At 37.3% G+C, this 13776-nt stretch overlaps 1 protein-coding gene across 44 annotated transcripts in view; it reads right to left on the bottom strand.

Moving 5' to 3' along the window:
- The window catches only part of PTPRD (protein tyrosine phosphatase receptor type D), a 2063955-nt gene that overhangs the window by 1386605 nt on the left and 663574 nt on the right, over positions 1–13776 (bottom strand). The window lies entirely within an intron of this gene.

Here is a 13776-nt window from a genome sequence, read left to right as displayed (position 1 = left end):
GAAACCATAGTCTTACACAATCAGATTTTTATTGCTTTATTCAAAATGAATAAACATTTGTTTTTGTTTTTTTCTTTCTAAAGGAAAAATAAACTATTAAATTAAACAGAATTACTGAAAAGGCATTGGTAAAATACTTTGAAAATCTCTCTTTAAGTGGGATTTCAGAAGCAAGCATACATTTAGAAATTTTGGCTAACATCTGTGAAATTTCACTTATATTTAAACAGAGCTGTGAATGTCTCCTTAGGGCACCTACCATTCTATTTTAATTATACCACTTAAAAAATATGTTGTAGCACATCTAACAAAGCACAATGATGTGAAAACACTTGTTAAACCACCTCCCTCACGGTTTTAACAATAAGACAAATATGAGATCATTGCCTTCCTTAAGGCCCACTAGATGAGAATTACTGCAGTGGCACTATTTTCAGAAAATATTTTCCCTTGATAACATCTTCTTTTCATATATATTTGCCATTTAGAGGGCTCTTTTCCAAATTTCATTTACATAAATTATATATTAGAATCATGAGATATCATACCATAAAGCTATGTTACATTATAACGGTGGCACAAACCTATTCAAGTCAAGAAATTCAAAATAAATGGCATGCCATCCATTAAGGATGGCTTTAAGTCATGCTTTTGTGTCAAAGTGGCAGCCTAAAAATTAAATTGTAGGTCTTTAGCTCATTTGTACTATAGCAAAGTCATCATTTAAATATTCTAATTTAAAAATAATACAACAACAACAACAATAACAACAAATAGGTTGCATGTATGAATAAGTTGAATTATTTATCCCTTAGGAGAAGTTTAGGTTTAAAGTTGCATTCTTCAAGCTGCTTATGTAAGCTGTATTCTGCTCTCTATATAGAAAATTGCACAGAATTCAAGTACTAGGACCAAAAACATCTAATGAGAGTACAGAGGGGCATTTTGTCATTGGACATTTATCATTGTAATTCTTTGGATGTTGTAATGCACTTGGTTAACTAAGAAGTCATGCATCTCCCAAGTGACAGGTAATTCAGGCAATTTTATATTTCTCTTGCAAAAACCACACAGATCCAAGGGCAACTCTCTTGGGAAAGGTACATATTAGCTTTATAAATACACTCTGCTCTTCAACAGTTTAACATCATCATGAGGATGAGGGAGGGAGGTTTGAGGCAATGAGTTCAATCCCTTTCTTTTCACTCTTGAGTCTAGAGGAGAAACTGATTTGAGATACAGATTAATGATGCAATCAGTAACCCTTAGACAGTAGGTTGAAACCACTGTACTTAGGTGGAGATTCTTTTCCTCTTCATGACTTACTCAGATGGTTAAAGTAAGAGTAAAGCCCAAAGGAAAGGAGGAATAAGATTATTTTCTGTTCTAGGCTTTAAAGTAGAAGGCAAAGAGTTATTGAATGTTCTATCGGGTATACTCTAGATCACCAGTGTAGGAATACAGATCTGGATTAAAGGCAAAGGCTTTGGAAGGAATGCATGGGTGCCTTTCCCACCATTTTCATTTGATACTCTCCAGAATTCAAGCATAACCTCATCAGTGGTTAAGTAAGATAAAGGACCTTGTCAACTATGGTAGTGCTGGAAGACCCCAACCCCTTCTTAGGACATCAGCTAGAAGTAGGCAATGACTTTATGGAAGACTTTTCTTTTCTTTTCTTTTTTTCCCCATATTTGTATTTTTCTGAAATATGTTGACATATTCTTCAAAATACCAGGGAAGATTTCACACACAAAGACATTCATTTAATCACATAAATCATATATTTTATGCTATGTACTATGGTAATTACTGAGAGTTCAAGTGAATAAGAGAGCTAAGGAGTTTGTCTTCTAGAAGAGTGAGTAGATACAGGGCATTGCAATACACTGAGATATGGGTCATGGCTGTAAAAGTACAGCGAGCATACTGGAGAAGCACTTTATTGAGACTGGGAGAAAAATCTTACAGGAAAATGTCATCTAAGTGGAGATTTAAAGAATAAATAGGCATTATCTAGGTAAATGAAGTGAAGTGCTAGGAAGTGTAATTGCAAACAAATAACTTGAATGTAAGAGAGACTTGGTATTATTGAGGTTGGAGAAAAAGTGTAGACCTTTGAAACCAAGGTCTATCAACCTAAGTACTGGTTACATCTTTTGATGACTTACAAAGCTTCTCTTGCCTTTTTTTCCTCATTTTCAAACAGCATTGCTGGAGAAGAAATGTCATTTCATGTAATCTACTAGATACAGCATAGTAAGTTTCTCATCATTGTTAGATTCTTTCTGCCCTTGCCTTTTTTTTTTTCACTTGTATCATTTTGAGCACATTGTAGTGTATGCCAAAAGCTCTGTCTTCATAGCTTTTATTACATTTATTGATTACTAGCATTTCTATAAGTAGAAAAACAAGGATAGGAAGAAACATTTCCCCCCCTTTCTCTTCATCCTTCACTCCACAGTCAACCAATGGTAGGCATTGTGCTTAGCTAATTCATTGTTATATCCACCCCACCCTACGTCCATCACCCTGGATCCAATTCTGTGCTTTTGAGTGAGTAAATCGATTTGTAACTCTATCTCCCATCAAAATTGATAATTTTACTCACCCAAACCTTTCATTCAGTATTTCCTGTACTCTTTTGTAGTTCTAGAGTGACTGTGACCATTTTTTTTTCCCTCTCTCTAACTGTATATGCATGATTTAGCTTTAGACTCCATTGTGACAGAGGGTGAAGGATTGGAGAAATTGAGGTCAGCAGTATTTGTCTATTTTTGTTTGTTTGTTTATACCTGAGTTTCTCTACCTGGGAACTACTAACAATTACACTTCTTCATTCATCATAGAAACATGTCTGGGCTAGCTTGCCAGATAAATTAAAATAATAATAATAATAATAATAATAATAATAATTAATAAATAAATAAATAAAGCAGAGTCAGGTCACCCAAGCCACCCCTGGCCTTGTGAGCTCCATCTAAACCATCACCCCACTACCAACTTCACCATGGACTCCAGTGTCCTTTTACAAAAGCCCTTTGCATGTCCAGTGTTGAGAGAGGAATATAGACAAACTAATATAAGGTAAAAGATACCTAATGGCTCTATATTTAATACTATATACACACAGGTTTCATATTTTCTTGTATTGCAAATATATTGAAAACTTACTTAGATCCCACTCCTCCAATCTGTCCTTCCATTACCTGCATTTATCCCTACCTCTCTTCCCATTTTGATCCAGTGTCTCATTTCTCTCAGCTCTACAGTCACTACAATGGCCTAATTTGGGACATTTTCCAGGAGTTTGGTAAAGCACTGATTCAGCAGACCCTGAAAGAATGGCTTAAATGTTTTTTCCCCAACATTTTTGTTTGTACTATTTTCTTTATTCACCATTTATATTTGGCTAATGATTGGCCAAACCAGTGGTCCAAAGGGTAACATTGGTTTCTGTTGAGAAAAATGAACATCCCCACCTTTCTAGAGCAGAGGGAGGAAGGTCCCAACACATTTTTTCCCTTCCACAAAGGTCTTTAATTCAGAGTTTGTGGGTATAGAATTGATATGTGACCTAAATTAAGTGACTTTTATGAAGAAGAGAATGAGGTTGTTTTTTTTATTTGTTTTGTTTTTTTGGTGGTATTTCAGATTCTGAGCATCATATTTGAGCACATTGTAGTGTACGCCAACTGCCAAATGCTCTGTTTAGATTGTGCATTAAATGCTTTTATGCTTCTGTTTTTAAGCAGGGAGACTCGTGCATGCACATGTGCGTGTGCACATACACACATACGCACACCACCACTACCACTACCATCACCACCTCCATCACCACCGCCATCACCACTGTCACCAACGCCACCACCACCACTGCCACCTCCACCGCCACCACCAAAAATTAAAGTCCTGTCCTTCAAGGTGCTTCCACTTTAACAGATAATACACAGGAAAGATAGGTCCATAATAAGTTTATGTTTCAAACTTCCCTTTTTGCTACAAAAATCCTAATACAGACTCAATTATTTCATATTCTTTGATGGACACTGACATTTCTTTATTTCTAGAGAAAATCTAGAGATTTTTAAAAAGTAGAACAGGAATTAGAAAAAAAAAAGAAAAATCTCTACAAACTGATGATGAATAGAGAAAAATATCTGAAAAGGAGGTCAACCAGGAGAACAGGAAAGTACTGATGATGTCTGACCATCATAGGATAATAAATGTGTAGAGATGTTTCAGGTACTTCCTGGTTTTCACTCTTAACCTTACTCAGTCTCTTCATCAATTAAGAATTTTTAAAAAAGATCAAGTTATACCAAAATCAGAGAATCATATGTCTGCTTTGTTATAAATGAAGCAATCACTAATAATTTTAAATATATTTTGGTGATACACCATCACTGCCTCATGTATACTCTGTCTGTCTTCTCAACCAGCCTTTATTCCCAGCATTGAAATAAATATATTTATCATTCAGCTATATGCTGTGAAATTTTTCCCATCACTTGGTTTTCTGGTTTTCCATGGCAAACTTTCTAATACCCGAGGGAAAGCCATTGAAGTAGAACTGTACCAAAGTGCATTTCCAATGTGATGCAGCAGAAATAATGTTCAATGCAATTGTTCTGTTAGTAGCGCCTGGGAAGCCAAGCTGAATACTCTACGCTTTCAGTCAGTGTTTGACATTTGTTCATTTTTTTTCCAGTCCCAGCACCTTCTTTCTTTGTTTTATTCCTTACTAGATTTTTATTTGGAAAAGAAATATACATTGTCTAGAGTAATTTCCAAATATGAACCTGGACACTGGAAGCTAAATGATATTCAACACTCAGAGCTGAGAATATAGCTGACATTCAGTCAAATTATGTAGAAGGTGAGGTTCATTTGAGGCCAGCTCAGCCTCCCCATCACCCAGCAAATACTATAAACTCTTTTCAAGGCATCGCATCTGACATTGGAAACAGAATGAGGGATGAGACACAGAGTTCGGTGTTTCTACCTTCATACTTTTATATTCTTCCAGAATTCTGGCATTTTTACTTAGAATTTGCCTCCTCAAAACAAGAAAACAATATAATCAATTTTTTAAACTTTAATGGGTATTTCAGACAAGAAGTTGCTTCTTCTCAAATTTTACTTCTGTAAGGAAGCCTTTCCTGAATGTTATAGCAGAGCTCATTGCTTACTTCTGTTGCTCACAAACATTTACCATCACTAAACTGTACAATATTCCCTTGTCTTATAAAATACAAGGTATAAACTCTGGAACTAGATGGCAGGTGGAAGCTGGAGGGTCTTCAGGAGATATGGAAATCTGGTAGGTTTCTAGGAGGATGCCAGGAAAGTGAAAAAAAAAAAAAAATGCTGTTGAATCCTGGAGTAAAGGAGACCCTTGTAAAGTAGTGGCAGAAAATTTAGCAAAACTTGTCTGTAGTATACATGGAAAACAGCAAAATGTTCCTAAAAACCGAATGCTATAGATATAAGTAGATTTCTAGGCAGAGAACTGAGGGTGCTCTCTGGCTTCCTGCTGTCTAAAATAGGAGAGGAAATAGATCAGCGAAAGAACTAAGTATTCATTCATTAAATGAAAATCAGAAATTACTGAAATGAAAAGCAAGGACTCAGACCAATCTTTTCATCCAACAAAATGCTCTCTAAGTAAGAAAGGGTCAAGATGAGATTATAAATTCCTGTGTTAACATCTAGCAAATATCTAAGGTGGTGCCTCATAGATCCTTTGCCAAAAAATATAAAGACATTTTAAGAAAGGAAATATACCATTAAAATTGTAATACTTAATATATACTGGTAACAAAAATGAATGCAAGTCACGTTTGACTTCTACAATTGCAAGAGGTGCTCAAAGTCTTTACCATCAGCACCCAGACACTTCAGATTACGGCAAACTACTGGTTGAGCAATGTAGACTCAAGTGTCCACTTGGATACATTCTTTCGGTACTATAGATATAGATATATAGATATAGACAAATATAGATATAGATAGATAGATGATAGATAGATAGATAGATAGATAGATAGATAGATAGATAGATATCCTGAGGACTTTTTCTCCAAAAGTGTTATGATTATTTTAAAAGCTGCTATGTTTTTGTTTTGTTTTTTAATTACATTTTTAGGGAAGTTTCAGGTTCACAGAAAAATTGAGGGGGAGGTACAGATACAGAGATTCCCCACATAACCACTGCCCCCACACATGCATAGCCTCCTCTATTATCAATTTCCCCACCAGAGTAGTACATTTGTTACAATTGATGAAACTGTGTTGACACATCATAATCACCCAAAGTCCCATCTCTGAACATTTTAAGGGCATGTGCCACAGATCCCTGCATTACACAATAGGGTTTCTAAGGGGGGTTTTCCCTCAGCAGTTTCACAGGGGACTTGTGGATATGTAATCTACATGACAAAGTGGCTTCCTAGATTTGATTAAGTTAAGAATTTTGAGGTGGGTGGGGAGATTATCCTGCATTATCTGGATGAACCCAATGTAATCATAAAAGCCTTTATAAGGGAAAGAAAAGGTGGTAAATCAGAATTAGAGAGACGTGGCAATGGAAGCAGAGGTTGCATTGATGGGTCTGGAGCCAGAAGCAAAGAAATCTGGGCTGTCTCTAGAAAAGGGAAGGGAATGAATTATCCACCAGATGTGCTCCAGAAGAAACACAGTCCTAACAACCCATTTTAGGCTTCTGACCTCCACAGTTAAAAGATAATAGCTGTGTCATTTTAAGCCACAGAGTTTGTGACTAATTGGTTTTAGCTGCAATAGGAAACTATTGCACAGCTCAAGACAGAAGAGCTTACCTCAAAGAGATTTATAGATGTGGATTTGATTTAATGTAGCGGATTACAATTAATACATTACACAAACCCACATTTTAAAAACAATGAACCCAAGTTGAAATGAACAGTTTTGACATAGTGCAACATGAACAGAGGCCTTTTGGACTTTTGAACTACTGTGGTTAGGAAACAGGCTAAGAAAGTGCCTCCTTTATACACACCAGCCATCACTTATGGAATTAGAACGATGCCCAATATTGCCAAGAGATGCCAGAGGACAATGGAGAGGGCAGGAATGAGCCCTAATCAAAGAACTGACAACATGTTCCTGGAGGGATGTCAGAAACACTACTGGGTTTCCCCGAAAATAAGACCTAACTGGAAGATAAGCCCTAGAATGATTTTTCAGGATGATATCCCCTGAACGTAAGCCCTAAAGTCTCCTTTTGAGCAAATCTTAATGTAAGACCCAGTTTTATTTTCGGGGAAACACAGTAGATATCAGCTATCCCAGTGGGTCTCCAGTTTTCTCTGTTTAAATCAGATTGTCTATATTGGTTCTCTTAGGAATTTTTAATTCACAGGTGTTCCGATGAACAAGAATGACAGTCAAGGAGCTGCACCTTAGGAAGTGCATGTAAATAAATTTATCCACACATGGACATGGGTTAAACAAAAGTTCTTAGATGTATAGCTGAGATTGTCGCCATAAAAAAGTGGAGCAGGGGAGGGGAGTCTTAGAGAGGGAAGCATGTCTATTTTGCTAATGGGAGGGATATAAATTGTGACTGTGGCTTAGTGTATTTTCTAAAAGTGCTGCAACAATGTCTCCCATCACAAAAGCAAATCTATGATGTGACCCTTGACAATGAAAAGAGGTCTCTGCAGCCCAAATCAGTCCATGTGATAAGATCACATGGAAAGCCCATAGCCTACACAAACAGAGAGGCCTGGCCAGCACCCAGCTGCTCCAGCCCCAGCTACTCGGACTTGCATCCACACCACTGTCCTCAAGCAAATCCCACATTCTTGACCCACAAGAACTATGAGATATAATGATTTTTTTATCCAGTAAATCATGGGAAATTGTATTATGTGACAATACAACCAAACCAGTCCCTTCCCCTAAACCCTCAAAACAAGAAAAACCTATTTTCAGTTACTTACACATCGGTGAAGACTTGCTTCTTCTCATATTTTTGCCTATGCTAGAAAGCCTTCCTGAACATCATAAGCACATCTGGTTGTTCACTTCACCTTATTTGCCACCACCACCAAATCATGAAAATTTTCCTTGAGATTGTTTTTACTGTACTAGACATTCATTACTTACACACCTCTCAGTTTTCCCCACTGAGATATGAAATCTTCAAAGGAAAAGGTCCTGAGTCATTCAAGTTTATGCTACTTGCAATGAAAAGCACAAAGGATACACATAATTGGTGATGACTGCAGGCCTGTTATATAAATGAATGAATGGCAATTATGACAGATATTAGAAAAAAAAAAAAAAAAAAACCCAGAAAACACTTGTTGTGGGGGGAAAAATTAAAAAAAAAAAGTTTATTCCCTTTAAGGAATCCACACCTTTACAACATGAGTAGAAGAGGAACTTGGTTTGTTTGCCTAATGCTACTGGACCTTTCCTCTAGTCCTTTGATCCATACAATGGAGAAGGGGGACTTCTCATCAATGTATCAAGCTGTTCCTGAGAGCGTGAAATACATGTGAGAAAGCAAAGTATGAGTTGCATCACTTGGTGTGACCACACATTTGGAAGGAGCAAGCAGCTGATCGTATGGTAAACCACATTTCAAAGAGCAGAACACGAGATGTTCAGCTTCCTATGGGATCGGCTTAGATTCTTGAGTAAGAACGTCACTGATTACGAAGAACACTGCTAAACCTAGAGATTTGTCTGTCGGTATGCGGGGTACTCCTAAAATAGTTTCTAGAGTAAGACCTAGTTTCTACTTAAAATATTTCTTGGGAGACAGAAAAATTAGAGTGCATGTGCTCTTTGCAGGATTAGCAAGTTTTACTTGTAAGGAAATATAGAGGGGATACTACTTTTGAAATGCCAATAATGGAATGCAATAAGTCAATGCTATTTTATGGAACAACAGCTCTTATGTCTACGAAAGTGTGGGTATAGGGGCGGGTGAGACAGGAGGTATAGGGGCAGGTAAGACCGGAGGTTCATGGAGGTTTAATACTCATGGAGGGAGACAATAAACTCATGAGAAACTAACAAAAATAGGCTAAATTCAGGAAATGTAAGTGTTGAAAAAGAAAATGACACCTGGCAAAGGGAGACACAATGATGGGGTGGGGGAGTGATCTGGTACATTAACTAGGATTGCTAGGGAAAGTGAAGCAAGCATTGTCCTTTGCCTACCCAATAGCCACTCCCCTCTCTTCAGTCTTAATGGAAGAGCTCATCTCTGCCCAGTTACTCGCTTTCTCAAGCCCCTCATAGCAAGAGGTACAGAGTATGAAACACAATTCTGAGACATTATGGAAAAATCTGTTGGGGCAACAGAGGTATAGCATTGATGCTTCTAAGACAGATCCTCTTCTTTGATGGAGAGAGTCTCTTGAGGACAGTCCCTTCTTCATTTCCTTCATTGGACATTACCGAATGAGGACAAGATACGCAGAACTACTGCAGTCATCTTGTGATGTGGTGGGGAAGGCAATGGATATTGCCAAGAAGCCAACCCAAGGCCTGGATTTCATTGAGCCAGAACCAATCTTTGATCACCTACTTTAGTACTTCTATTGTTTGAGAAAAACAAACACTAATTGTTTAAGCCACGTTTATGATACTTTTAGCCTAAAGCATGATAATGCATTCATTTGTTAGGGCTGTCATAACAAAGTATTACAAACTGTGTAGATTAAACAAAATTTAGTGTCTGACTGTTCCAAAGGCTAGAAGTCGGAAATCAGTGTCCTAAAGCTTGCTTTCTTCTGAAGGCTGTGAAGGAAGGATTTATTTTCGGTCTCTGTCCTTGCCGTATAGATGGTTATTTTTCCTCTCTGTTTCTCACATCTTTTTCCTTCTATGTCACTATGTCTACGTCTTCCCTTTTTATGAGAATACCAGTAAGATTGAATGAGAGGAGACTCCCACAGATATCATTTTAGCATGACTATCTCTGTAAGACCCTATCTTCAAAGATTACATTCTGAACTACTGTGGGTTAGGATTTCAATATGTGAATTTTGAAGAGTCACAATTCAACTTATAAAACTAATAATTGCAGAACTTCTCATTGAGGAGGTAACTCCCGAACAGAGGGGAAGACGTAGATTTGTAATACAGATCTGGGTGAAGAACTGGTGTGGCAAGGCTCTGAGTTGGTGATTTAGTCAGAATTCAGTTGCATATGTGTGCGAGTGACTGCTTTATTGCCTCCCAGCCTGATATGCACATTTCATTGCCTATTCTGTGATGCCAGAGCTGGAATCTAAGCATTTCTCCTTTGCCATCTAGTTCAATGCTAACTGTGCTTTAGCAGTAGAGGGTGCTGGAGGTACATGGACGTATTCAGGGCTTCTCTCCCTGGGTCCAGTGGGCTCAGGTCCTATATTGTGCGGGATCTCTGCAGGGTCAGGTTCCTGAAGTGTGTGCAGTTTCTGCAGTGACAGTAGCCCACAACACATGGCACCCCACTGTGGCAGTTTCCTCAGGAATCCCAGAGGGTGAATTCCCAGTTAAGTCTGGCTATCACAGCAGCTTAACAAACTTCTCCATCCAGTGAACCATGAGCACACATTCTCAATGAGGCTTGGATCTCAATCCTAGGGAAAGAGTTCTTTTAGATTTTTTTCATTTCTTGGGTATTGTATCTTAGCTCTAAGGTTAGTAACTGTCTTATATATTCTATTCATGCATTCTTTAGAGATCTGTTTACTCCTTACTAGGCAATCAACCTTATTACAATTCCTTGTTATAAGTAATGCTTGTTTATAATAAAAATCTCCTGTTCAAGTCACTGTGTGGTTTCTATCTCCTGATGGGGTCCTGACTTATATTATATGCCCAAAATTAGTCACAGTATCATCCAAAAGAGTGGAAGAGCAGGCTCTATTATGGGACTGAAGGAATGACTCACAGAACAATGCTTTGAACTAGCCTACAGAACAGTTACTATCTCTGCCAAAAAGGGGGGAAATCGAGAAGCTACTGATGCATTTTCCATGCAGGCTCTGCTTAGCTTCAATCCAAGGAAGGAGAAACAAGTGATGACTCCCCAACACATACTTTGTCTTTTAGGCTGCATTATATCCCCTCAAATAATGCCGATTACTTCCCTCTACCACTTAATTCTATATCTGAGTTTTACATGGGAGCATCAGAGTAGCAATATTTAAATTACACTTCATTTGGGGGTATCACATCTATATTCTAGGCAGTAAAAAGTAGAAAGGTAAAACAGTAAAATGAAAATGCCAGCTGATTCTGTCCCCTCCCAAAAATTTCCATGGAAGCCAGTGACTTTGACTGCAGCTCATTGACTAAGCTAGGCCATATGGCCATGTCTTGTACAATTATTGGAAAATGGACAGGAAAAAAAAGAAAGCAAGGAAATCAACCACCAGTGTGTGCCCATCTATGTATATATGCCCTGCTGCCTTCGCCAAAACAACTGGGATTGAGCTTTCCAGTGGGATGGGAATAGAGATGAGATGAAGTTTGTGTGAAATGGGTCATAAACTCCCCATCATGTTAGAATTTTGGAATCTTAAATAGTAGACAACAAGACATTACTTAGATTCAAAGCAATACATGGTTTCAGGAAAACTTTTCACTTTTTAAGGATAGGCACATCATCCCGTAAAGATTGTGAGAAGTTTGTCATTTAGCATATAGAGAAAGCCATTACTAATACATAAGATATTGCCCCTTCTTTCATAAAAATATTATGTATTTTTTCTGTATGTTTCACTCTTTACAATATACATGAATTTATTTTCTTGACAATACATTCAGATTTACCTAATTATTTTTGAAGACTGATAGAGATCTATTTAACCCATTTGATTTTGATGATCATTGAGTAAAAGAGGATTTGTTTTTTTTTTTTTTAGAGACGTCAAAACATAGGTCAGGGGTCAAGCATACATTTCTTCATATTTATAAGTCAAGATATTTCAAGAATCCTATGTCTGGTTTTGTATACATAGTCACACAAAACGTACATGAAAGGCAAAATACTAACTGTATATGGCTAGAAGAGTTCAGAGTTTTTGTATCACAATATTTAAATTTTCATCAATGTATATTGTACATAACTCTGACTACATTTTACTAAATAGGATTTAGTGAGCCTATAAATTAGTTTACATATTAATAGATTTACCTCATAATTTTATTACTTATTGCCATCTTATAAAGCTGAGCATGGAAAACAGAAATGATCCTTTTATCTCTATTTTATCAGATGGAATAGGTTGAGAAAAGGCTAAACTGAAATTTACTTTTACCTCTTCTATTACACATGTAATGAGTATTACTGAGTGACTACCATGTGCCAGGCCTTGTAAACAAACAAGTAAAAGAGTAAAAAGTATTTTAGGTCACGTGATCAATTCCAAGAAGAAAAATAAATCAGCAAAAGGGACATGGAGTAAGTAAGGGGAGGGGAGGGGAGGGGGATGGTTATTTAAATAGTCTTGGATGGCCTCACTGAGATGAACTTTGACCTACAGGAAGTGAAAGAGCAAATGCAAAAACCCTGATGGGGTGTGTGCATTTGATTTACTCCTTTCAAAGAAGAACAAGTAGGCCTAGAACACTAACTACTATGAGCCAGAAGGAAAAACAGAAGTAGAGAAAGTCAAAGATAGACACAGAAGTCAAGTAATCCAGAACATTGTGGGACTTGTAATAATATTGGCTTTTACTCTGTGTGAGACGGAAAGGCACTGAGGTATTTTGACAAAGCAGAGTTGTGACATGAGTCCACTGTCTGCTAGTCAAACATAGACTTGGAGGAGATAGGGGTGGGTGGGGGTAGGGGGGTAGTTGGGCAAGAGTCAGAGATGAAGTGTATTATTTAGAAGCTGTTATCATAACCAGGCTAAAGATAATAGTGCCTTGTTCATGGAAAAAGCAACAGAGGGGTTGAGAAGTAGTACAATATTAGGTATCATTAGAAGGTAATGTTAATAAGATTTAGTACTAGTTTAATTAATTTAGGTATTAGTTTTGGGATAAGAGAAAAAAGGAGTCAAGGATAACTCACTCTAATTTTTTAGTCAGAGCAAATACAAGGCTAGATTTGCCATTTATTATGTTGAGGAAAATTGGATAAGGGTATTAGATCAGATATTGAGTTTTGGACACAGCAAATTTGAAGTGCTTATCAGACATCCAAGTACACATGTTGAGTAGGCAGTTGGATGTAAGAATGTGAAGTTCAGGAGAGAGACTGAGTTTAAAGATATACATTTGGGAAATAACAACATATACATTAGATTTAGAGCTATGAGGCTAAACAAGTCGCTGAAGATGGTGTTGATAATGTCTATTATGTGTCAGTCATCCTGTTTGGTCCTTCCACTTTAATCCTCACACCAACTGTGCAATGATTCTGAGGCTGAGAGAGATTAAATGAATTTCCAAAGTCATACAACTAGTAAATGGAAGATGCGATATTCAATCCAAGGTGTACCTGAAATTAAAATCTATTCCCCTTTGCAGTGTAGACACACTGCATTCCTCGCTCTGGGTTCATTAAAGCCTCACTGGCTTTAGAAAGGTCACTAGTATTTAGGTATAAAAATCACAAACCTACTATTGCGGACTGTCCTACCTTCTGCTATATTGACTCACCGAACTTTCCCCCAATTTTAGGAAATGTTAGCATCCTATCTCTCTGATTTCCTCCAAATGCTACTAGCCTTGCATGAGATAATTTGAAATAATTAACTATGCTTCCCTAGGGGA

The sequence above is a fragment of the Rhinolophus sinicus genome, linkage group LG04 (assembly GCF_036562045.2).
Source record: "Rhinolophus sinicus isolate RSC01 linkage group LG04, ASM3656204v1, whole genome shotgun sequence".
Taxonomy (NCBI): Eukaryota; Metazoa; Chordata; class Mammalia; order Chiroptera; family Rhinolophidae; genus Rhinolophus; species Rhinolophus sinicus.
Note: the sequence above shows the minus strand (reverse complement) of the source record. Positions and strands in the feature narration are given on the sequence as shown.